The 24,741-nt window shown below is 34.8% G+C and overlaps 1 long non-coding RNA gene across 1 annotated transcript; it reads left to right on the forward strand.

Moving 5' to 3' along the window:
* The first annotated feature begins 69 nt into the window (after positions 1 to 69).
* Positions 70 to 21,505, forward strand: LOC135153601 (uncharacterized). Its single transcript, XR_010293085.1, has 3 exons — positions 70 to 212; positions 9,937 to 10,078; positions 19,269 to 21,505. It is a non-coding gene; the product is annotated as an uncharacterized LOC135153601 (long non-coding RNA).
* Positions 21,506 to 24,741: the final 3,236 nt, after the last annotated feature.

The raw sequence follows: 24,741 nt of genomic DNA on the forward strand, positions 1-24,741 counted from the left end.
TTCGAAATCCCGTTCGAAATCAATTCGGTGGCATTATGGACTGTGCAGTTTTATACCATTTTTACTCTTACATGCTGGTTATCTAGCACAATTCATCAGCGCAACACTGAATCTTTTCTGTGACATATTCTCTCAGTGTACAGGTTTTCATCATACTTACCAAATGATCCGGAAAATAATTATAATTCTTTCCCTGATAATAGGGGTATCTCGTAAGTATGATTCATTATTACACATTATATAACTATGTCTTTACATTTTAAATCATGTAAATAAAATTAAGAAACCGCGACGTGTCGCGTCGCTGCGCTGCCGCTGCCACTGCCAGCTAGTGGGACCGGACTGGGAGTGTAAGCAGGCGCAGGGCCGCTGCTCTATATTATAGGCTAGCTATTGGCAGCCAGCGCGTCATGGACATGGTGTGAAGCCCACTAAATTATGGAAGTGGGTGATTTCAAAATATTCCAATAATCAGTGGAATATTTTTTCAAACTCTTAGAATATTTCTGGTATTTTCTGAGCCATCCAATATAATACAAATATTTATGCTGTTTGGCCTGCGACCAATAATCACATGCAATGTTTTGAAATCGGCCGTGAATAATTATAATAATAGTTAATACCGGTACGTGTGAGGAATTAGATACTGGCCTAAAATCACCAATTTTGAGGATAACCGGAGGATGGACACGGAGTGAAATAAGGGTGTAGAGTAAGAAATTAAGCTATTTTTCTTTCTCGTTATATTTTTTTTCTATAATTTTTACAATAAACCACTTTTTGATCCCACCTTTTTGTCACTCGGAATAGCCGATCGAGTTCATTCATGGTCCCGAAGTTCGGGTAGGTGGAGCGTAGTGTAGCGGTAGTGAAGTGGAGTGGAGCCTGCACGAACTTTGCCCGAGAAACCCTCAAGTCTGCGCAGTCCCCCTTGTCTGCGCACACATGTATCTGCGCGATTCTCATAAAAGGAGATTCACAACGAACACTAGACAGGAATAACCGTCGTTTCTGGGGATTTATTCAACAATTTCTGACATTTTACTGTAATCCCCATTTACCGACGGTAGGGTGTACGTGTGGGCTCGCATGTGTTCTCATTCCCTCCCTTTTGTCAATTCACAGTCCAAAGTTTGATGTAATTTTACACATCGAATTTACAATCTAAGGATGTATAAACGACAAACTTTTAATTATTTATATTCCAACATTTAAATACTTTAAACGATATAGATGAAAAAGGCATGAAAAATATACTTTACCGATGTTTAATTGGGTTGAACACGATAAAAAAGGTCAAAATGGCAGCTAGACAGGAATAACCGTCGTTTCTGGGGATTTATTCAACAATTTCTGACATTTTACTGTAATCCCCATTTACCGACGGTAGGGTGTACGTGTGGGCTCGCATGTGTTCTCATTCCCTCCCTTTTGTCAATTCACAGTCCAAAGTTTGATGTAATTTTACACATCGAATTTACAATCTAAGGATGTATAACCAACAAACTTTTAAAACTTGATATTTAATTATCAAAATACTTTAAACGATATAGATGAAAAAGGCATGAAAAATATACTTTACCGATGTTTAATTGGGTTGAACACGATAAAAATGGTCAAAATGGCAGCCAAACTATAAAATATTACAAACGAACGTCAACAATCACGAATGTGATATCGATATTGCTTTCGATATTATACGATCTGCTCCATATGCGAACGAAACCGAAGATAAACGATACTAGTTATACTAGTACTAGTACTAGTTATAATCGCGATATATCGATTCGAGACATTAAGTTAATAACGATAATGACGTCATTCAAGATGGCAACTTGCAAGAAAAACCGTCAGGTCAGGTGAAAATGTCTTAGATGACAGATTTCTCAATCATCCAGAGGATTTTTTTCAATAACTCCGGCCCAAGGTATGCAATTACTTAAGTTATTTATATTTCCCTGATAATGGAAACCATGAAACTTTCAATTTTGCTTAAAAAACAGTTTTAAATCGCGATCTATAAAACGCTAGTTCACTATACGTTGGCTGTAGGTACGGGGCCCCATCCCCTTCAGTCTATGTATGGTGAGTGGAGCCAACGTAGTTCAGCGGAACAACCAAAATACAGAGACTGAAGCTTTTGGTCTAAATGGCAGCCAAACTATAAAATATTTACAAACGAACGTCAACAATCACGAATGTGATATCGATATTGCTTTCGATATTATACGATCTGCTCCATATGCGAACGAAACCGAAGATAAACGATACTAGTTATACTAGTACTAGTACTAGTTATAATCGCGATATATCGATTCGAGACATTAAGTTAATAACGATAATGACGTCATTCAAGATGGCAACTTGCAAGAAAAACCGTCAGGTCAGGTGAAAATGTCTTAGATGACAGATTTCTCAATCATCCAGAGGATTTTTTTCAATAACTCCGGCCCAAGGTATGCAATTACTTAATTTATTTATATTTCCCTGATAATGGAAACCATGAAACTTTCAATTTTGCTTAAAAAACAGTTTTAAATCGCGATCTATAAAACGCTAGTTCACTATACGTTGGCTGTAGGTACGGGGCCCCATCCCCTTCAGTCTATGTATGGTGAGTGGAGCCAACGTAGTTCAGCGGAACAACCAAAATACAGAGACTGAAGCTTTTGGTCTAAACGAACACAAACTTTACACATGCCATACATAGACAGATATTCATTTAAAAATTCGACTAAAACGGTGGAAAAATAACGAATTTTTGGCATTTCATGTGATGGCCTCAAAATGCAGCTTTTCTCATTAAAATCCCAGAATCATGTGCAAAGTGAATGGGTGTGCAGACATGGGGTACCATTTTTGTTTTCTGAGTCAATCTGAAAGTGAGTGCCCAAGGTTTTTTTAAAGGAAATCCTATATTTCTTTCAAATTTTTATGAGATATTTGGTACACTTTAGATTATATCAGGAACATTATCTGAAAGATTTTGTGAAATAAAAAGAAATTCATGTTAAATCTTAACTCACATTGTTGGGTGCGCAGAGCCTCAATTTCTAAAATATGTTCATATTATTATAGGATAATATGAAATTAAGCAAATATAACTCCAAATTTCCAAACAGTTATGGGTTTTCTCTGCATTTAGAGATTTACTGCAGCCTCTGTAGAAAAAAATTGAATAGGAATCGTTTGTCACTCTGCAGTCACAGTTCCACACACAAAGTACTCATTTGCCATTAAAAACTGCATGCGCAATGAGTGGTGCGTAGCTTTAGGGCCCCCTACCATACATGAGTATAACACCAAACATAACATGAAGATGGTCCTGAAAAGTCACTCATTGTCATTTAGCCGTTTGTCAATATTATTGTGATGGAGACCACTCAGATTTCAGTGATTCTCTAGGCGCTATAGTGTATTAAAGTTAGGCTAGTTAGTAGATTAGTAGATCTACCATTGCATTATTAGTCAGTCAGACCGCAGGTCCCTATGCTAATGAGCAAAAAGGCCAGATTCATCCAAATCATCTCGTGGCTGAATCCTCCTTGCAAAATTTCGTGATTCGTGAGATTTTCTTTCTCTAAGAATTTACCTGTTTTAACGTCAAGTTAAATGAAATATTATTGCACCATCAGATAGAGTAAATTTTATTCTTTCATATTGGTCATTTATTTTGTATGCAATATTTTGATAAATAAGTAAATTTCTGGTCTGAAAATGTGCCTCAAAACTGAATTTTCTTCCTCTGTTTTCTTTTGCAAATTGTGCAAAACTTTTTATTTTGAGCCTCAATGATATATATATCACCATAAAGCTGAACTTCTGTACTTTCTCACAATGCCACTCTTGATATGCGGCACCTTTTAATCGGGTCAAGATCACACTTTTCCCACCAAGGTACAAGACGAGATTTCTGAAATTTTGTACTTGCATGAAATCCAGAGTTCTGATTGGCTGGATAAGGTTCACAGAACAGCAGGCGTGGGTATTTTGAGGAGATTACCACATTGGAAGTGTGACCTTCCCATGAACCCAGGCACTGGAACCGTTGGAATTTGCCAGTGTGTGGTCTCTTTGACCAATCAGAGTGCAGTATTCTTGTTTTCAAGCTGCTTTATGTTATTGGCCAATGAAAAGTGTGATCTTGACCCGATTAAACCAATTCTTATTTTGAAACCTATACCATTTTAAAGCATACATATTCAGCTTTATCTTGATCTAAAAATCATTTGGGCTCAAACAAAAAGAAAGTGTGAAAATAGCAACTTTGGTCAGGTGAAAATAATTATTTTGTAGCATATTTTAGATCAAAATTTTAACCTATATTACAAAATCTTTGAATAAATTCAAACACAAATACCAAAATCATGAAATTTGATGCACAATTAGAGCAGCAATGACCGAATGAAAAGAGGTGTTTTGGTCCGCATCAAGCTCATTAAATATGCAAAACATCTCAAGTCATGAATATCACTTGGATGAAAGAAGCCACTTTCTTGGGACCTGCCGACTGACTGTAGTGTCCTATTCCATGTGTGGTGAAATAAGGTTGGCAGTGTTTGGCTTATTTTTTCTTGTTCTAGGAGACAAATGCTTGATTTTTGTTTACACTGTCCTTCCTCTTATAACTTAAACTTGGCTCTTAACTCTAAATTGAATTATTTTAATTGCTTTTTCTGAAGTAAAGATAGAGATTGAAAAATGATAATTTTCTTGCAATCTTAGTTGACTTTCCACCAATAGTGGGCGTACACAGGTAAAGTCAATCTTGACGTTCATATGCCATAATAGTCAATATAATGATTGTGGGCATTAATGGAAAGACAAGAAGATATGCCCAACATTCACGATTTTGAGCGCTCTGTTGAAGAGTTCCTTTTGCGACAGCCACCCAAAATAGAAAATAAAAATATGGAGAAGGTTCAAAATAATATATCTAGCCCTATAGCCTGATATAGAACATATATGATGGGAGTGGGGAAATACCAAAATATGGCTTTATTCCATCAAATTTTCGAGCAGAACCGAGTGCATGTTATTGTCCATATACATCGTTTTATTTAGTTAGTAAAGGGTCTGAAAGCCTAGACTAGTGGAAGATTCGGCTCATGAAAACCCCATCCAGTATCAGCGCTTGCGGGAAGAATCTTGACTGCAGTTACAGCGACGTGTGTTCCAATCCAAGGTAAGAAACACTAAAGAAAAGAACAGGAAGTGAATGAACTGGAAGTCTTGACAATCTTTTGTTATTTTGGGTGGCTCTCGCAAGAGGAACTCTTTCTCAAAATGATTACCAGGTTACAAATGAAAAATAAATTGCAACTGTATGGAAATTAGTATGTTTGGTTACAAAAGTGATATTTAATGAACTTTTTAAGTGCGTGCTCTGTAGTGCATTGGCATTCCATCTACATGTAGATTCCCCACAGGCAGGATGGTTACCACTCAAGGGTTCATTACATGCTGCCGTGCACAGGAAAATAAAGGCACAACGCATGCAACTCTCTCTGACTCTGAGCTGATCCTTACACTTCTTTGGAGATTCCTGCAGTCCAGATGAAACACTTCCATGGGATTGCATGAAATAAATTGGCAAGAGTCCCATATGCATCCCCACTAAAATTAAAAATAATGACATGGAGAAGGTTCAGAATAATATGGCGAAACAAGTCATAATGGATCTAATGAACTGCAGTTGAAGTTGTATCTGCGAGCCGGAGAACTTGCAAAGAGGAAATGATTAAGGTAATGATCATTTTTAGTGATCAGTAAAATTTTGAGAGAGACAAGTGTTATCTTTATTGAAGAATAAGTCAGGTGCTAAACTATATAAATAGTTATTGATTAGAACGTGCATCTGATCACTAGTTGCATATCATTTGAATTAATCACATCGGGGAACTTGCATTATAATATGCAGCATTTATATAGCGCTTAATACAAATGATTCTAAGCGCTGCATACTATTACCCCGGCTCTATAGTGACGTGTGCACGTATAAAAGCCATTGCAGTTTGAAATCCCATCAAGGCAACAAGTTTCCCTCCCCTCCCACCCTATGTACTTTTTCTTTTATAATATTGGGATTTTATGTTATAATATCGAGTGGGGAGGACCTGACGTCAGTACAGAATTTAGACACACAAGGTGAACGTATTAGGGGCTGCATGATTGTGAGGCATTGCAGTGTAACAATAAATGATTGTTGTGTGTCACCATACCAACTGACTTTATACGTAGAGCCGAGTTACTGTTGAGAATAGCCATATCTAGGAATTTCGTGTATCACGATTTATGATATTCCTGTGAGACATTATATTATGGTAGAGAGGCTAGACAAAATTACGACAGTAGGCCAGCATGGTTGGGAGGTTGGGAGAGACATTGACTTTTGAGATTTTTTAATGGAATTAAGAGCATGGAAAATCTTTAGGAAATTTTGTCATTGTGTTTCACGATTTAAGATATTCTTGTGAGATTTTACATTATGGTTGGGAGGCTGGGCAGAATTACGGCAGTAGGTAAGAATGGTTGGGAGGTTGGGAGAGACTTTGAGTCCTTGAGCTCTACGATGTCAATTAGGAGCATGGAAAATGTTTAGGAAATTTTGTGTATCGCGATTTATGATGTTCCTGTGAGACATTACATTATGGTTGGGAGGCTGGGCAGAATCGTGTCAGCATGGTTGTGAGGTTGGGAGAGACATTGAGTCCTTGAGCTCTAAGATGCATATTAGGAGCATGGAAAATGTTTAGGAAATTTTGTGTACCACAATTTATGATGCTCCTGTGAGACATTACATTATGGTTGGGAGGTTGGGAAGAATTATGTCAGTATGGTTGGGAGGTTGGGAGAGACATTGAGTCCTTGAGCTCTATGATACAAATTAGGAGCATGAAAAACGTTCAGGAAATTTTGTGTATCACGATTAAAGATGTTCCTGTGGGACATTACATTATGGTTGGGAGGCTGGGCAGAATCATGTCAGCATGGTTGTGAGGTTGGGAGAGATATTGATTTTATGTTGGAAATTAGGAGCACGGGAAATCTGAAGGTAACTCTTTGGCCTGCATAAGGTTGGAAGGATGGGCGGGCAATTACAGCGTTTATTAAGAAGGCATACACAGATACAACATGGTTGCGGAGACAATCATAGTATGGATATATGTACATGTCATATGTATTTTCAGACTTAAGGAAGCATAGTACGTAATGTGGCTAATTGTGCTAAGAGATGCTGTGTGAAACGAAACTGGGCTAAGGAAAAGTGGGGCTAAGCAATAGCCAATCACAGAAGTCAAAATTGCACGTTAATCACGCTCTGTATGGTAAAATCATCAATATTCATGAGCTGTGGGATAGTCCGAGGTTAAGGCGTTAACCCTGGCTAAGCAGATAGTATGGGGTTAAGAATGGTCCGGGGTTAAGGATAGTATGGGGTTAAGGAAATGCAGTGTGAAAAGCATACAAGTGTATCAACACACACACAAATGCATATGTGGGGCTATCATCAGACCTGCCAACCAGTACGTTTTTGCAACCAAAATACAACAGTAAGTTTTTTTCTTTGAAAAATCCTTTTTTTTTTTTTTTACTAAATCGTAATTTATTGAGAAAAATAATCTCTATATGTCTCTATTTCATAAAACGTACACAAATATGGTTATTAGATCAATGTAATTTCAGGTTACTTGTTTTTTTTTTCAATCATTTTGTTAAAACCAGGGTGAAGATATACACATGTTTTAATGTGTTTTTTTTTTCATCTGCAAGAGCAGTGCGCATTTTAGCTTGCATGCAGCTTGAGCGCTGCGATGAGCGAGTGCGCCAAGCATTTTATTATGAAATACACTTTTTTGGGGAAAAATACAGTTTTTTTAATCACAGAATACAGTTTTTCATTCCCAGAGAGGTTGGCAATGGCAGGTCTGCATATTTATCTCACTCAGTAAAAATACTGATTTTTTTGTCAAAATACTGATTTTGGGGGTAAAGAATACTGAAAATGCAAAATACAACTTGGCAGCTCTGTATCATATATTCAGACATATCACTCGAAACCTGATCTGTTTGAACTAAAACAGAAGTGAAAAAATTCTCCTTTTACTGCTTACAAATGACAGAGTTACCCCAAGTTTTAAGGAAATATGGACATTATAAGAACTTTAGCCTTTTCATGAGTGTGAAATGTGAATTTTGACAGTTCTGTGAGAGATTTCTGCCAGAGGTTAGCCAAGCTTTGTTCGTGTAGCCAGTGGAAAATTTACCATGTGGGCTGTGTGCATTGGCTGGCCACATGTACACTGTATGTTACTCTAGTAAAACTTACATGCGATTCATTCTGTGTGTATTCTGTGTGTGAATGACAGAAAATAACGGGAGGAAAATGGTTTGCAATTTGAGTCATGGAATGTTTTTTATGTTCATGTTGAACCAGTGAATTTGACCATTTCTACAAAAGTTACTGGCCCAATAATGGTTTTTATTTACTGGTCATGTCGGACCCATAAATCTTGCTATTTTTGGAAAAATTACTGGCCCGACAGCAATTTTTACCGGTCGGGACCGTCGGACCGGCGCTAGTGTCGAGCCCTGTATACTATATATTGTGTGTGGAACCCATATTTATGGAAACTCACCCCCTTCTTAATTCAACTTTAAACTACGTCAGCTTACCATTGACCAGTAAGCTCACCAAAAAAATTGGTCCTTTGCGTCACTGTTATGTATGGGCCCGGAAGGAAAACCCGGCTTGAACCCGGACCGGAAGGTATAGCAAAAAAAAAAAATTGTGGGTCCTCGATAGACCCGGAACTCTGAGCACCCCACAGCACTGCCGCTGCAGCGCTGAGAAGCCTGGCCTCGTTTGGCCCGGTGCACGCTAGTGCTAGATCTAGGTCTTAGTGCACTTTCACATCCCGTGATAGATTTAACCAAAACTTTTTTAGCTGTATTGGAATAAAAATATAATCTCCAAGATTACAATGAAAAGCAGATCATAAATGGATGAAATTAGATAACAAAAGTGACTCTGTTGAAGAGAATCAACCTAGACAGGGCAGTTGTGGCTTGTAAATGCAGCAAGTATGAGTGATATGATGGGGTGTCCATTTTTTTATGCACATTTTAAAAATACTAAGTAAGGTAATCAACAAAAAAAACTTATAATTTTACACAAACGCAACTAAAATCAATACTCAATAGATACCAAGATCTGAATCTCCACATATGTAGCTGAACAAAAAATAAGTAGCTCAAAAATGTTTCCCCAATATCACTTTCAGAAAATGTAATGCTGATCAACGAGTGCACATTGTGCTGAAAAACAAGCATTAAAAATGTGACATTTCATGAATGAAAGTTAGCAAAGAGGCTCTTTACAAAAAAAAATTAAATGTGAAATTTTATAATGATTTTGTCAAAACTTTTTAAATTGTTATGTTGATCTTTTTCAAGTTTGATGGTAGTTTAATGGGAGAATGAATTTCCAGACCTTGTTTATCTAATCACTGGCTCTCTGTAATTGACTGGGGTAAGAAGCTATAGCCCTTATTGAGAGTAACAATGATTTTTACTCTTCAAATGTACATCCAGGCTAGATGTACTTGTCCCTTTGTGTGGAACCACTGTCCACTTTTTGACCTCCTCGCAGGCATACCGTAAGTGTTATTCATGTGCCGTAGCCCGACATATGTACATAGCAGTACAAACAATGTGATAACCTTAAACTTACTGAGCAGATGAGAATATATGCCATTAATTTACACATTTTGTTCTCTTTAAGATTAAGATAATCACCCGTCATTGCCGTCAAGCATTTCAAATTGCCTCTTTGTTTTGTTGCTTTTATTTTCATGTAATTTTTCTTTAATTGGTGTTACTCACAAACAACACTTAATGTTGAATTATTTTTTTTCTTGTATGTTTTATCATCAGATTGTGAGAGACTGAATCGCTATGTTAGACATTATGAACTTCTTAGCTACAACACACAAGAGTTACATTCCAAGCATGAAAGAACCAGACGGTCAATAGATTCCTCCCAAGAATTGGAACTTGACTTTGAGGCACATGGGAGGTAAGATAAACTCCAACGTCAAAACCCAAAATCATGTTGTTAAGTGGCAACATCCTTATAAAGTTTTATCAAGGGTTGTCATTCTCATACATTTACTTACAAAATGTTCCTGGGGTCATCTGCCCCTACCCTATGATTTTTTTCCAGTGATGGAAAAAAAGAGGGAGAAAGAGGAAAAAAGAAAGGGGAAAAGACAGCTTTATTATACTGATAAAATCACCCTTTGGTAATCTTGCCCCCTTCTCTCCCACCCCTATAGCAAGGTTTTGCAGCAGAATAATCACATTGACATTGATGGCCTAATTTTCAGGTGTGGACTGTAATAAAAATCAATTTGCCTTATTTTGGAAACCTGCTTGAAGCTTTTTGGGAGCAAAGAGTACAGACTAAAGCAACTGGGCATTTTGGAGTGACCCTGTAATCCATGCTATGTACAGAAGTTAAAACTTGATGCAGAGGCTCGAGAATTGCATTGTTATCTACAGTTTCCAAGTAGACCACAGAAGAATGGATCAGGGCTTACATGTACATGTAATGTAGGATTGGAAACAGACTCCCATGATAAAACAAATTTCAGAAATCAGTGTTTCCTTTGCTTGTAAATTCAGTGATAATTAAAATAAGATTCAGTTTAAAAGAATTAGCATATTTTCATTGCATTATTTAAGGCTTTAATGAAATCATAGTTGTTATACAATCATGGATATAGTACTCTAAACCGAATGTTGTGTAATAAATGGACTGAAACCTGAAAATGTAGAAAATCACTGATAGTCTGACGCAAATATTAGCATTGGCATATGCATGCTTGGGAAAACAGTCTACCTGACAGAATCAGAATTCCTTGCTTATTTTGCTTATCAATCATCAATCAATTTTAGTAATGTATTAAAAAAAATATAAGAATTATTCAGGACATCTTTATTCATATTGTACATACATTTGATTCTGTTCCAATTTCATAAATAGATCATTACCATAAATATGACTACATGAATGTTCAATGACAAAACATAACAAGGTTTCTCCATGATCAGGAAATATCCATGACAATATTAACCATTCTTCACTTGTATCAACTCAAAAGCTTTTTTCTGGGATACTTCCCAATGGCGTAGTGAATATCACTCAGTCTCAGAGGAACATCAGAAAATCGCAGGGGATGAAAAATATTTGTGAGATTTAATACAGTGGGTAGATAAGTATGATTAATGAGGGTACAAGATCCCCCAAAAAGAAAATAAAAGGAAGGCGAATGGTAATCAATATTTATTTGCATACCGTACTTAAAAATGCTGGAATATACCCAGTTAAAATACCGTCCACCTGTACATTTAGATGTACATGTGTCTATTTGAATAGTCACTAAAACGATATTGTTATGCTTTATGCATTCATGTAGGCATACATGTACATGTATAGTACACTTTTTACTGAACACTCACTAAAGGTTGTATTTCATTTTCATATGAATTTCAGCAGTCTAAAGAATTAAATAAGTATATATACATACATAAAAATCAAATCATTCTATGCACTTAAACTATCATTGAAAGAGAATGAAAGAAAATAAGTGAGAAAATGACTTGAGTGTAAAGTTTTGTTGATCATAGCAGGTTTTCAATCAATCAAGCATGATTTTTATCTTGAAAAAAATTCAACTGAAGGAATGAAAATATTGATTTATTCCTACATGTAGCTAATGCTAATAATCTTTGGGCCTTTTTTATGATCGGTAGGACCTACTTTATAATACAGGAGTTCTTTTAGAAGGGTAAAGAGGAGGAGGCTTGTTAGGCATACTTCCTGAAAAGAGTAGGAGAGTCTCTGCTGGCGGGAAATCTGATGTTCTGAATCCTGGCAACAAGTCTACCCTGGTTACCGGGGTAATTCAACCCACAACAAAATAGATCATAATGCTTTCTACCACAAGGGAAGTGTGTTCCCCTGTACTGAATCGATGTATGTAATGATATAGTTCAATGCTATTTACATACATATTTACTTGTAGGCCCTGGCTGTGTGTGCTTGTAGGCCAAATGACTGTACTTGTAGTAACCTTATGATTCATAACCTGCGTCCTGTTTTTAAGTGTGTGATGACAGTTCCAAATAGGAGTGCCATGAATGATGAAGTTTATTGATTTGGATAGTTTAAGAAAAAGAACCAATCTTGGTCTCAAGTGAGAAGTATGCTATTCTTCTATACGTATGCTTGTGCATAATGGATAACTGAAGAAATACAAACATGCATTAATAGAGAAAGAATTAATTTTTTAACCAAGATAGATGAATTAGGATTATAATTAAGTAAAACTATAAAAGCATGTCTGCCGTGTGCAGATGCACTGCATGTACAGTAGGCCTACATGTAGTTTTTAGATTGTGTAAACATGACTATTATAAATGTACTTAATGTTTACTGAGACTCGAGATGGTCATTATATTGAAGATTGTTTATTTCTTTTCTTTTCACATTTTTATGGGGTTGAAGGATATGGAGGGAATCATGCGAAAGGTTTTATGGCATAAGTACACTCATTCAGGCATCAAAGACGAATTCAGTTGACACCAAAGGGCGCTCTCGATCTAGGCTCTGAATAATTTGCGCGCGCTAATTGAAGTTGTTTACATTTTGTTACACTCGTCGGCTGCTACACAGAAATGACAGGGTGTGACATGACTGCCGATCATTTCCAGAGAGAGTCGAAACGACCCTTTACCTTTACCCGAGATTCTGGAAGAATGCTGATGATCCCAGCAGTCGTTGAAGATATGATCGAGGATACGTTTAAAATGCTTCCTTCTTTCCACTCAAATCAAAGACTTTATCAATCACAATTCACATGTCGCATGCCGCAAAACATTCAAAGAACAACGGGGCTGGGGAGGGGATAGCGCGCTATGACGTAATTTGACAGCTGGTGAACGGACCGAGATAGGTTCGAAACCTTGTGTGCGTTTACATCTACGAATCGGTGGACCGGGGCCGGCCCGATACCTACCCGAGACTACTTCTGGATGTGGTCTCGGGTAGGTTCGCTAAAAGGAGGCCGAGGTAGGTTTGAAATGTTTACATCTGATTTCTTTCCGACCCGAGGTAGGCCCCGGGCCGGCCCGAGGTAGGGAATCTCTCAGATGTAACAGGGGTCTGAGAGTTGTTAGTAAGGAGAGAAGTCTTGCTGCTGTCCTTACCCCATGCTCAACACCTCTGATATAAATCACAAGTTATGTGCTCAACTGATCTGTTGCCAGCTGGTTAGATAATGCAATCACATGAATAATAAGTTTAAAATTTCTGCAACAGAACGTATCTCGACAACGCTTCGCTATACCTTTCATATCAATGGTCACATGTGTTATTGTCTCATGAGTAAACACAAAACTATTTTAATATACATGTACTATTTCAACTGCAAAAATAATAAAAAACACTCGGAAACAAGCAAATTATCTAATATTGAAGATTTTTGATTAATTACAGGAAAATTGTTAGCAAATTACTGGAACATCGTTGATGATTTTACGAACCAGGTCAAACCTCGGCTGGTCTCCAAAATATGATTTTTAGATAATTGTGTTCAAAGTTTGAAGGGCTTCAGACGCTCATAATTTCGTGCTTTGAAAGGAACCAGATCAATTATTGATACCAATTTAAAGCATACATGTACATTCTATTCTTTTATCATATACAAAATTTTGTCTGCAAGTCGTATTAATTCTTTCAATATTTAATATGTAGTGCATGTTTTACCAAAAATGGGGTTTGAGCCAGTTCGTAAAATCACACACACTGTTTTTTAGCGGCACAAACCACAGTTTGAGCCAGTTCATAAAATCATTCTTGCCATGTGCATATATTTTTGCGGCACAAACCACTTATACATAAATTTACACGCAGCATCTAGGTTGGTTCTTTGACCTGCGTGTGCGTGCCATTCTAGAGACTTTGTACTCAAAGAATGGTTTGAGCCAGTTCGTAAAAATCAAAGGAGGGGGTTGAGCCAGTTTGCCAAAAATTTAAATATATGCTCTTATTCTTCAAATAATACAAATTTTGATCTGAAATTTGGCAAATCAATAGAGTGAATCACAGGCTTTCAGAATATATGCAAAAAATAAATTTAGAAAATTAGGTTTGAGCCGGTTCATTAAATCACTGACGATATTCAACTATTGAATTTTTGAAAGAATCTAATTTTCCTTTGATCAACTCTGGTACAGAAATTGCTAGATACATGTAGGCATAGTGCTAAATTTGAGAACTTGTGTCCTATTTCATACAAACCATTCATGAATCTTGTAATTCATATTGCGATTTAACCAATATTTCCATAAATTCGAAACTTGTACTGGGGTTCCAAAAATCACCTCAACAGAAGAACGGTGTGCTGCATGGAGGCTCAAAGCCAAATATGGAATGTTAAAGGAGAATGAAACCCTTGAAACCATCTGAATCCATATAAAAGAGAAAAATCAAAGAAACATATTGTTGAAAGTTTGAGGAAGATTGAATGAATAATAAGAAAGTTATGAGCATTTGAATATTGAGATCACTAATGCCATGTAGATCCTCCCATTAGCAATGCGACCAAGATCTGTGATGTCACACACGTACAACTCCCTCATTACTTTAGTACTTATTTCACTTATATTCTCACTTTTATAGAGTCTATCACAAGGTGAGGTGTTCTCTTTATGAGAGGACAAGTACAGAGGTTTCACAACATTATATCATTGATGAATCGTTTGTCATATGATTAGAATGAGCAAAAAGAGATGTTTTGGGGTATATTTTCAGTGTCCAAAACTGGACAACTCTCCCCTTTTGGACACTGAAAATGTACCCCAAAACATCTCTTTTTGCTCATTCTAATCATATGACAAACGATTCATCATTGATATAATGTTGTGAAACCTCTGTACTTGTCCTCTCATAAAGAGAACACCTCACCTTGTGATAGACTCTATAAAAGTGAGAATATAAGTGAAATAAGTACTAAAGTAATGAGGGACAGTTGTACGTGTGTGACATCACAGATCTTGGTTGCATTGCCAATGGGAGGATCTACATGGCATTAGTGATCTCAATTTTCAAATGCTCATAACTTTCTTATTATTCATTCAATCTTCCTCCAACTTTCAACAATATGTTTCTTTGATTTTTCTCTTTGATATGGATTCAGCTGGTTTCAAGGGTTTCATTCTCCTTTAAGAAGCCCATTGTTATGCTCTAGAACCCATCAATGTGTTAAATTACAAGCGTTACTTACAGCGACAATTTGGTGGAAATATGTTGAGCCAAAAATAAAAGTAAAATTATACCATACCCTGCCTATAAAAGATTAATGTACTTTGCATGCATTTTTATGTAAACAATAATTGAAAAGCAACACTCTCTCAGCCTGAAAAAAATGTATATGAAACAATCTTCCTCTAATTTTACTGTACCTGTAGTGTTACCACTCTATATATTTATTCCAATTTATTTGTTTCCCCATACACATTCATGTAGGCCCCCTTTTATGCATTTTATTTTTAAATCAAAATTTATTAATGATAATTAAACACAAAAGTCAGGTACATGTAATATGCAACAACAACCTCATGTACAGTCAGTCAACAAATCTCATAACTTTACATGCAAGTGTATTTTGTACATGTACATACAAATAACAGGAACTTGCATTGACTCAAAATTGAAAATAATAATTGCGTGATCTATCAATAATGAACTTGTGAATTCTACTCCATTTTATGCCCTAAGTCCTGTACATCATGTATATTGTATTTGTTCACTGACTGTTAAGGTAGGCCTATTTGATTTGTTGGTTATGCGTGTTGCATGACGGGAACAAAATGTACTGTACATATGCAAATATATAATTACATACGTCAGTGTTTGTGAGGTTTCAGGCGTGCTTCTATCAGCCTGATTTTTCTTTCGAATCTCACTATTCTAGCTTAAGCTAACTACAAAAAGGAAGCAAAGAGATGTTCCCTCCAGCCCAAAATGGGATAATTTTTTTTGTTTTAGGTTTAAAATTAATTGTATCATACATGTATATGAATTAAATGGGGGGGGGGGGGGTCCACATCGTGCAATATCAAAATCTATTAAAGAAAAGCAGAAAAATTACAAAAAATGTGATAAATAAAAATTTTGAGAAAATCAGTAAATAGTGAAAGTTAATAATGATAATGATAATAATATGCATTTATATTGCTCAAAAACTATTTGTATACGTATTCTATTGCGCTGTAAGAGCCTTCCAGATGCTGTACATACTATTGGAATAGATAGGTTTTTACTTTTAATTTGAAATTACACTGTATGTAAAGTTGTTGAATTCCTAATGTCAAGGGGAAGTTTGTTCCATAGTTGTGGGGCTGATATAAGAAATAAGTTAACAGGTTATTGAAGTGAAGTTCACTCAAACATCAGATTGATTGTAATAAAATACAAACAGAAAATGAAAGAAAAACATAAAAATCTGTGATGTCACCTATCTGCATTCTTGTTAATGTATGTGAATTGCCTTTTTTTCAGAAAGTTAAAACTGTTCTGCATGATTTTATCCATGACATATGGGGGAGCCGCTTGCATATAATTTACACATGATGTCACAAAATAAAAAATTGAAAAATCATCACTCTGTAAATATTTTGTCAAAGCATGATTATTATTTTTGCTTTTATCAAAATCTATTTGATTTTGGGGGTGAGTATTCCCTCTCACTTTATTTTTTAATTTTTATTTCTATTTGTTATTTCATTTTATTTTATTTCATTACTATTATTTTATTTTATTTATTTATTTTTTTGGGTATTATAGATTTATACAAGTAAATTAATAAAGTTTTCCTGAGCTTCTAGGGAAAATAAGTTGTTTCATCATAAGACTAAGGGCCTTTTTACACGTTAATCTTTAATCATCATTGTAATGATGATTGCAATTTGTCTTTAGAATCATTGGACCTTTCACACAGAAAATTTGTACCGTAATTTGAGTGAAAAAAGTGGAATCCACTTCCGGAGTAGAATTTTAATTCGGGTCATTCCATGTCAAATCACCCAAAAAAATTGAAAATTATAACTCGGCCATTTTTTGTGATCCCACAGTACCAAATTTTAGGTCAATCGGGTCAGGGGTTTGTGAGATACGGCCTGTTGAATTTAGAGATTTGCGGCAAAAATGGGCGTGGCCGCCTACCTTTGAACCCTTGTACCTCAAAATCACTAGGCCAATCAAAATAAAAAAATGGTAGGGTTAAACCCATTGGGTGATTTGACATGGAATGACCCACTCATGATTGTGATAAGTGTTTGTGATTCTAGTTTGGTTTCACACATGCTAAAAATTTGTCATTGGCCTTATTTTTCACTGGAATCATCATTCATATTACGATTTTTCTACTGTGTGAAAGGGCGAATAGAAAAATAAGATTCTATGTGAACTTATGAAACTTTTTGAGAATGAGAGCAGCTTACAGGTGGCTTTACTTTAAAACTCAAATATATTTCCCTCGAATGATATTATTCACCCAACATTTATTAAACTAAGGGCAGAGACACAATAAACTTTCCCTTTTACCTATTCAGCCCAAGGTATGCTAATTTGCCAAATCATCATTTTGCAAAAGATTCATGTTGGACTTATAACCCACAAAATTATTAGACTGATAGTGCTAATTAAATCATCATCAAACTTCAATTTCAACTACACTTATTTCTCTGAATCACACCTATTTTGAAAGTCATGTGATTAAGAATCAAAGTAAAACATAAATCTGTGCATCGGTTCTCTTATCATGCATGCAATTATGCAGTTAGCATTTTAATTGTTTCCTCATGAAAGGTTCAAATTTGGTGCGAGTTGAATTAAAATATAAATTCTCACAAATCAAATTTGCATGTGTATGCTGCATATATAAAATATTCAGGTTCCTTTTTTAAATTTGAAAGCCTAAAATTCAACAGTTATGTACATACAATAGATCCATATCTGGAGCATACATGTACTGTGTAAACTGTTGAAGTGTTTTTCTGTTTGTTTTTTTCAATTTTTTTTTTCATACAGGAATTTTTTTTTTCCTGTATGAAAAAAAAAATTATGTTTCTGCCTGGATTTAATTTTTGAGCCTGTTGCAGAAACATATACTATACGTGTATGCAATAAACTCATTACTCAATTTATGCATTGCATCTGAGTTGATAAATTTCATTTTGATTATCAAATTATACTGCAAATATTCCATGCAATATCCTCTTGTGTAATTTGTAAAATTTTCAAAATGTGCACGTCTATCTCTCGCTGTACGATGTACTGTATAAGCTGTTGTTTTCGCGGATTTTGTGAAATGCCGATCGGCTGCGAATTTAACAATGCGCGAAAATATTGACACATTTAGTAATCAGTTCCAACTTCTCAACAGCATAACTACAGTATGCTATTGAAAACATCCTGTGGTGAAAAATTGAGATATGCACCTATATATAAAAAAATAAGGTTGAGAAATAGTAATTCAAAAAGTTAGCTAGAATTTCACTTTTTATTTCTCAAACAAAATCAGAGCCTAAATATTTCCTAACATATTTTAATCACTATTTATTCACTCTCTGTAATATTACAATATATTTCCATGAAATAATATGATTCTATTCTGTCATCTGATTGACTCTATATGCATGTAAATTGGCAGCTATTTGCATATTCATTAATATTCATACACATGACCAGAGGTTTGAGAGGTGTAAGATTCTGTTTACAAAATTCAACATTTTTGTACTTACATGTAAACCAACTTTTTTTTTAATTGATTCTAACAAAACAAAACTTCCAGAGATTGCTTTTACAGATCACATTGTGACATGATGAATTTTCAGATCTAAAGGTACAAAAAAGTGAAATTTAAGCCACTTTTTTCACACATTGTAACTGTTTTTACAGGGACATATTTACATGTAAAAGACATGTCAGCAAGGGGGCTTTGAGGAGTATACTTTTGCACATGTTTAACACCAGTTTTGCTTCTCTGAACTACTGTGGAAGTGTTGGGTACAAAATCAACAACCCGCGAAAATGTTGGACCCCTGCGATTCACGAAAAATTATGTACGTGAAAATAACAGCTTATACAGTACATGTATGCTTGAAACTGATAATTTTCTTGCATTTTCTTTCCTTTTTAGACCATTTCATCTGAGGTTACGACCCGGAGCACCATACATCTCCCATAATCTCATACTAGAAACAGATGATGGTGCTGCTCCATACAAACCAGATTTCCTCTATATTGGAAACTTAAAAGGTAAATTGAAACTTTTTTTTTATTGATTGATTGATTTGAGTCCTTTATACTTACAATTAATCAGTGAACTTTAGTTTGTAGCAGTTGATATAAATTGTTTCCATGTTAAAGCAATTCTAAAGTGTTTTTGTGGTCCACATTTGATACTCTGTATCCATAGGACTTCTGAAGCAAAAAAAGAAAGACCTGTCAGTACTCCATATTCTGACTTCAATTCACAGAGTATAATATGATTCAAGTGTTGTATGGATGATATGCATGTATATATTTGTCAATCCTCAGACATGCGATTATTGTTTTAATATTGTAAGGTGTCAATATTACAAAGCTGTTAATGCTTTGCAAATAATTAATTAACTTGATTTGTTGCATTTTCGAGAACGTTCCTTATAGAAAAAATATGTATTTTCATATATTATCAGGAAGAAAAAAACAGGATCAATGAAATCTTGAGATAAAATTTTATTTCTTCCCTTTTTGTATTTATATTGGAAGTTTGATGATTATACATAGAGGATGGTGTACATATCAAATTCATTGAAAATGTGTTTTTTTATATGCATTTATGAAGACCAAAAAAAAACGGCTTTGTTTGCTGTGACCCAATTGAGTATAGTAACACCTTTTAGTAACACCTACCAACTCATGTTTTTTTTTCTTCAAATTTGACCCCTGCTGAATTAATAATGAGTAAATAAATAAATAATAATAATAATTCTAAAAGAAATGAATACAGGATTAGATAAAGAAAGAAAGAAGAAGTAGAATTAAAAAACAGTGTGTAGACGGAGCCTTGTTTTCCCAAGTTTTTCCACTTTTTTGTACAAATAAAGTTTATTGAAAAACAGTGAATGGTGCATGAGGATATTGTCCAAATGATGAGCAGAGAACCTTGTGCCTGACCAACCAACCCTTGATATCCATTATATGAAAATGGATCCTAGAAGCTCTTTGATATTCATGTATACATGTACACAAACAAAATTCATTAATTTGTTTAAATATTCAACATATTGATGCAGGATTAAAAGAGTACCGGTAACAATAAAATCAGCAAAGCTTTTTTTCATTAATTTCCTGTAAACACTTAATCATACGTAGACCAATGCCAAGTTTTTCTTCTGTTGAGGCAAACAAACAGTTTTTAGGTGTGGTCTACACTTACTAAGAACTGGGAAGTGAAACAAGAAATTTTGTGTTATGTGCATACATATCATATTTTTACTGGTATACTAGACATTGAATGTTTTAAGTACTTTTTTGAGTAAACATAATTGTACTTGAGATAATATATGTCCCTCTTTCAAGTTGATTATTTTTCTAGATTTTCCATTCAGTCTCCTGACTCTCCTCTCTTTAGACTCATAATATGTTATGATAAATGTACATTTACAGTATAGAGCTTTAAGAAGCTGATCAGCAACTGCTAATATTATGCAAGCAAATCAAAATCACTAACGAGCGCATATAATTTATCCGCATTTATTGTTCAGAGTCAACCCTTTGCCTTTTATGAGATATTGGTATCTTTAATCATATGATAAGTATTAAAGTCAGTGTGTTTGTAATTTAAGGCAGTGAATTTTTAGATATTTCTTAGATATTTCTCGAATGTGATCCATTTCACTGAAAATAATATTATTTGCAAATTGCAATATATTGATTTTAATAAAGTACGAATAGACTGTTTGAAACAAAATCATTATAAAAAAGGAAATTAATACAGATACTGTATAGCCACAAACTCAGAATGTAGGTGTAGATCAACATGTATAGTCTGGTAACTCTCAATAAATTCTGTCCTTTCTAGGCATACTGTATTGATTCACAAGAAAAGCTGCTATCGTTTTAGACTTATTTCCCCTTTGAGTCACCCAGTTTCAACACGATTCTTATCTCATCCGAGAAGCAAATCAATGACGTGCTTCAAACACTCACTCTGATTTTGTCACCATTTTCTCTTCATCGTCTTGTCTGTACCTTTATATTTGAATGTGTTGGGCGATTCTGTACGGGACATTTGGCAACAATTATTTGTCTCTTCGCTGAATGCTTGAGTAATAAAATTTTCTTTTCTGTCAGTGATAAAGGTATGGGGATCGTCTTTGAAAAACCGATAAACAAAAAAAAATGTTTGATTATAGTGAATTAAAGGTGAAAATGTTTTGTGTCGTACGGGGCTCAGAAACATAAGGTACGACACGCAACATTTTCACCTTTAATTCACCCATGGACACCATATTTTTGTTGGTTGTCATTTTTTTACATGACTACCCATGAGTACTTTATTGTTACCACAAAAGAAATTGAAGTTCCTCGTTTGTTTTGGACAGCAGGTTGAAAAGTGTTGTGAAAATAACTGATTTCTGTCTCGCCCACCAGAGGTGAAGGCGACACTTACGGATCCAAATATCCATCACAAACATTATGACACATAACTCCACAACCGTAAGTCACTTTTCAACCAAACTTGGATGATAGATGTACTTAGGGGACCTGCATGTTATGCTGCAGTCGGAGGTCACATGGTAAGGTCAAAGGTCATTTTCAGGTCAACGTTAAAGTATACATGCAAGACTCTTATGACACACAACTCCGCAACCTAAGTCACTTTTCACCCAAACTTGGGTTGTTGATGTACTTCGGGGACCTGCATGTTGAGGTCTCATGGTAAGGTCAAAGGTCATTTTCAGGTCAACGTTAAAGATTACATGCAAGACTCTTATGACACATAACTCCGCAACCGTAAGTCACTTTTCAATAAAACTTGGATGGTAGATGTACTTAGGGGGCATGCATGTTATGGTTGTGGCATAAACGCGGCATAGAAAACGAAAGTCTTTTATCTGAGCAGATGGTCTCGATCATTGTGCAAAAATGAAAGATGAATCAAGATGTAATTATAAACAAAGAAATACATAAGAAAATTATAGAAAAGAAAGCGGAAGAAGGAGAAAACAAAGAAATACGTAAGATTTCTTAGAAAAAAATAAAGAAGATTTAAAACAGAATACAAAATAATTGATAGAACAAAGAAAGAAGAAAAATCTGTACAAATAAATACATAAGAATGAATAGAACAAAAGATAGAGAAGTTATACATTAGAATACACAGAATTGACGGAAGAAAAAAAAATTAAAAAATAAAAACAAAGAAATACATTAGATTTGAAAGAAGAGAGAATAAAAGAAGAATTAAAACACATAAAAAATACATAAGAAATCAAAAAGAAAATGGAAGGAGATAAGAAAATATGATGCATGAGAATTGATAGATAATTAAAGAATTAAAACAAGAAAATAAATAAGAATTGATAGAAGAAAATATGATGAAAGAAAAATAAAACAAAGAATAACATAAGAATCGATAGAAGAAAAGATGAAAGAAAAATTAAAACAAAGAAATAAGAATTGATAGAAAAAGATGAAGAAAAATTGAAATAAAGAAATCATATATAATTGATAGAAGAAAAGATGAATGAAGAGTTAAGACATAGTGATATCTAAGAGTTAATAGAAAAAGATGCAAGGAAATTAAAACATAGAAATACATAAGAATTGATAGAAGAAAATATGAAAGAAAAATTCAAAACAATGAAATACATAATTGATTGAAGAAAAAAGAAGAGAAGAATTGAAAAATTGAAATACATAAGATTTGATAGAAAAGAGAGTGAAAGAAGAATTAAAACGTATTATAGAAATACATAAATCATAAAGAAGAAAATGGAGGGAGAGAACAAAATACAATGTATACATAAGAATAATAGAATATGAAAATATTGAAATAAGCCTTAATAAGGAGATGTTCATAGAAAAAAAAAGAAGATAAAAATAGAACCAGAAAACTACATAGGAGTTGTTGGAAAAGATGGAGAAAGAATAGAAATGTTTCAGAATTGATTGAGCGCATGTTTTCCCCTCACCGGAATAGACGATCACATCGCATCTTGCGATTACTGCAGACGTTTGTTCTAATCTAGATGGCCCTCGCATGTGTACCTCATGTTTTAATAAGGAATTTCATGCAGTGTTCGTTCCAGACGATTGTCTAGTGTGACAACAGAGAGAGACAGATCTAAACGGGGTATAAGAGAGTGAAAAGGAGATTGAAGATTATAATTTAGATTTTTATACTAGGCCTACATGGGACATGTACGTTCCACTATAAACAGTGGGTCATTGTGCTTTATCTGTACCTGTACATGTACCATAATAAAGCTAAGATGAGTATCAGCTTTCAATAAAATTCATCTATCTGGAAGTAAACAGGAACAGGATATTGCATACTTTGGTTATATCTGTGGAAACTTTAACCACAATATATGATTTCCTTGAAAGTTTTGAAAGTAGCCTTTTTTATCAAATTGTCAAAATCATGCAGATCTATGTAAAATGTACTGTATGCTTTGGTAGAAATATAGAACCATGCATTTGTAGACCAATATGTTGAACATGCTTGGCTTATTCTTCATTTCACTTGAACATTAACTGACAGAAAATACATCATGTACATGTGTGAGGAAAGAATGGAGTAATGAATTAAATCAATGATCCATACAGTATACTAAAACTTGGAAAGTCAAAGGCCCTACTATAATAAAGATGTCTATGTTTTATACACCTTTGCATGTACTTTTCCTTGTAAAATTATATTTAAAAAAATACATCACTGTTTTAGTGATTTCATGAAAAACCCTGAACAGTATCCATGTACTTTGTCGTTGAATGGAGTTGTTTGTTACAGGCCTCTAAAGTTGCATTTTTTGAAAAAATGTCCATCCATGGATGACACTCATCAGCAGATGAAAGGATGTAGAAGTGATGCTGGGCTGTTGTCATTATGCACTGTTCTGGAGAGAAGTTCATTTCAATAATTCAATTGCCCCCAAGGAATAAAAGATGTTCTCCCGCTTTTGCGGCGGCATCTACTGTCATACAGCATCCTAGAAAATGTGCTTATTTAGTATTCATAAACCTAGAGCAGTTGAAACTACGTGTATCTTCCTCGATCTTCTTTATAGTAGATTCAGACTCAACTCTATACATGTACATCTACAGTATATCTCTGAGAAATACATTGGCATTTCAGGAACGGTCCATTGTACTTTCACACAAAAGAAAGCTTAAGTTGTTATTTTTACTTGTCTGTCATAGGTAGCACTTTTTATAATGATGATGATGATAATGATTTATATACAGTGGCAGTCAGCAATCTTTGAGCATAGTTTACACTCAAATTTACACTCGGGTCCAGAACAATAGAGTGACCAAGCCAGAACAATAGGAGAACAATACTATAGATTCACTGGACCATTTCCTTTGTTCTTGCTCGAGTGTAAAATCGAGTGTAA

This window comes from Lytechinus pictus, chromosome 3, assembly GCF_037042905.1.
Source record: "Lytechinus pictus isolate F3 Inbred chromosome 3, Lp3.0, whole genome shotgun sequence".
Classification (NCBI taxonomy): Eukaryota; Metazoa; Echinodermata; class Echinoidea; order Temnopleuroida; family Toxopneustidae; genus Lytechinus; species Lytechinus pictus.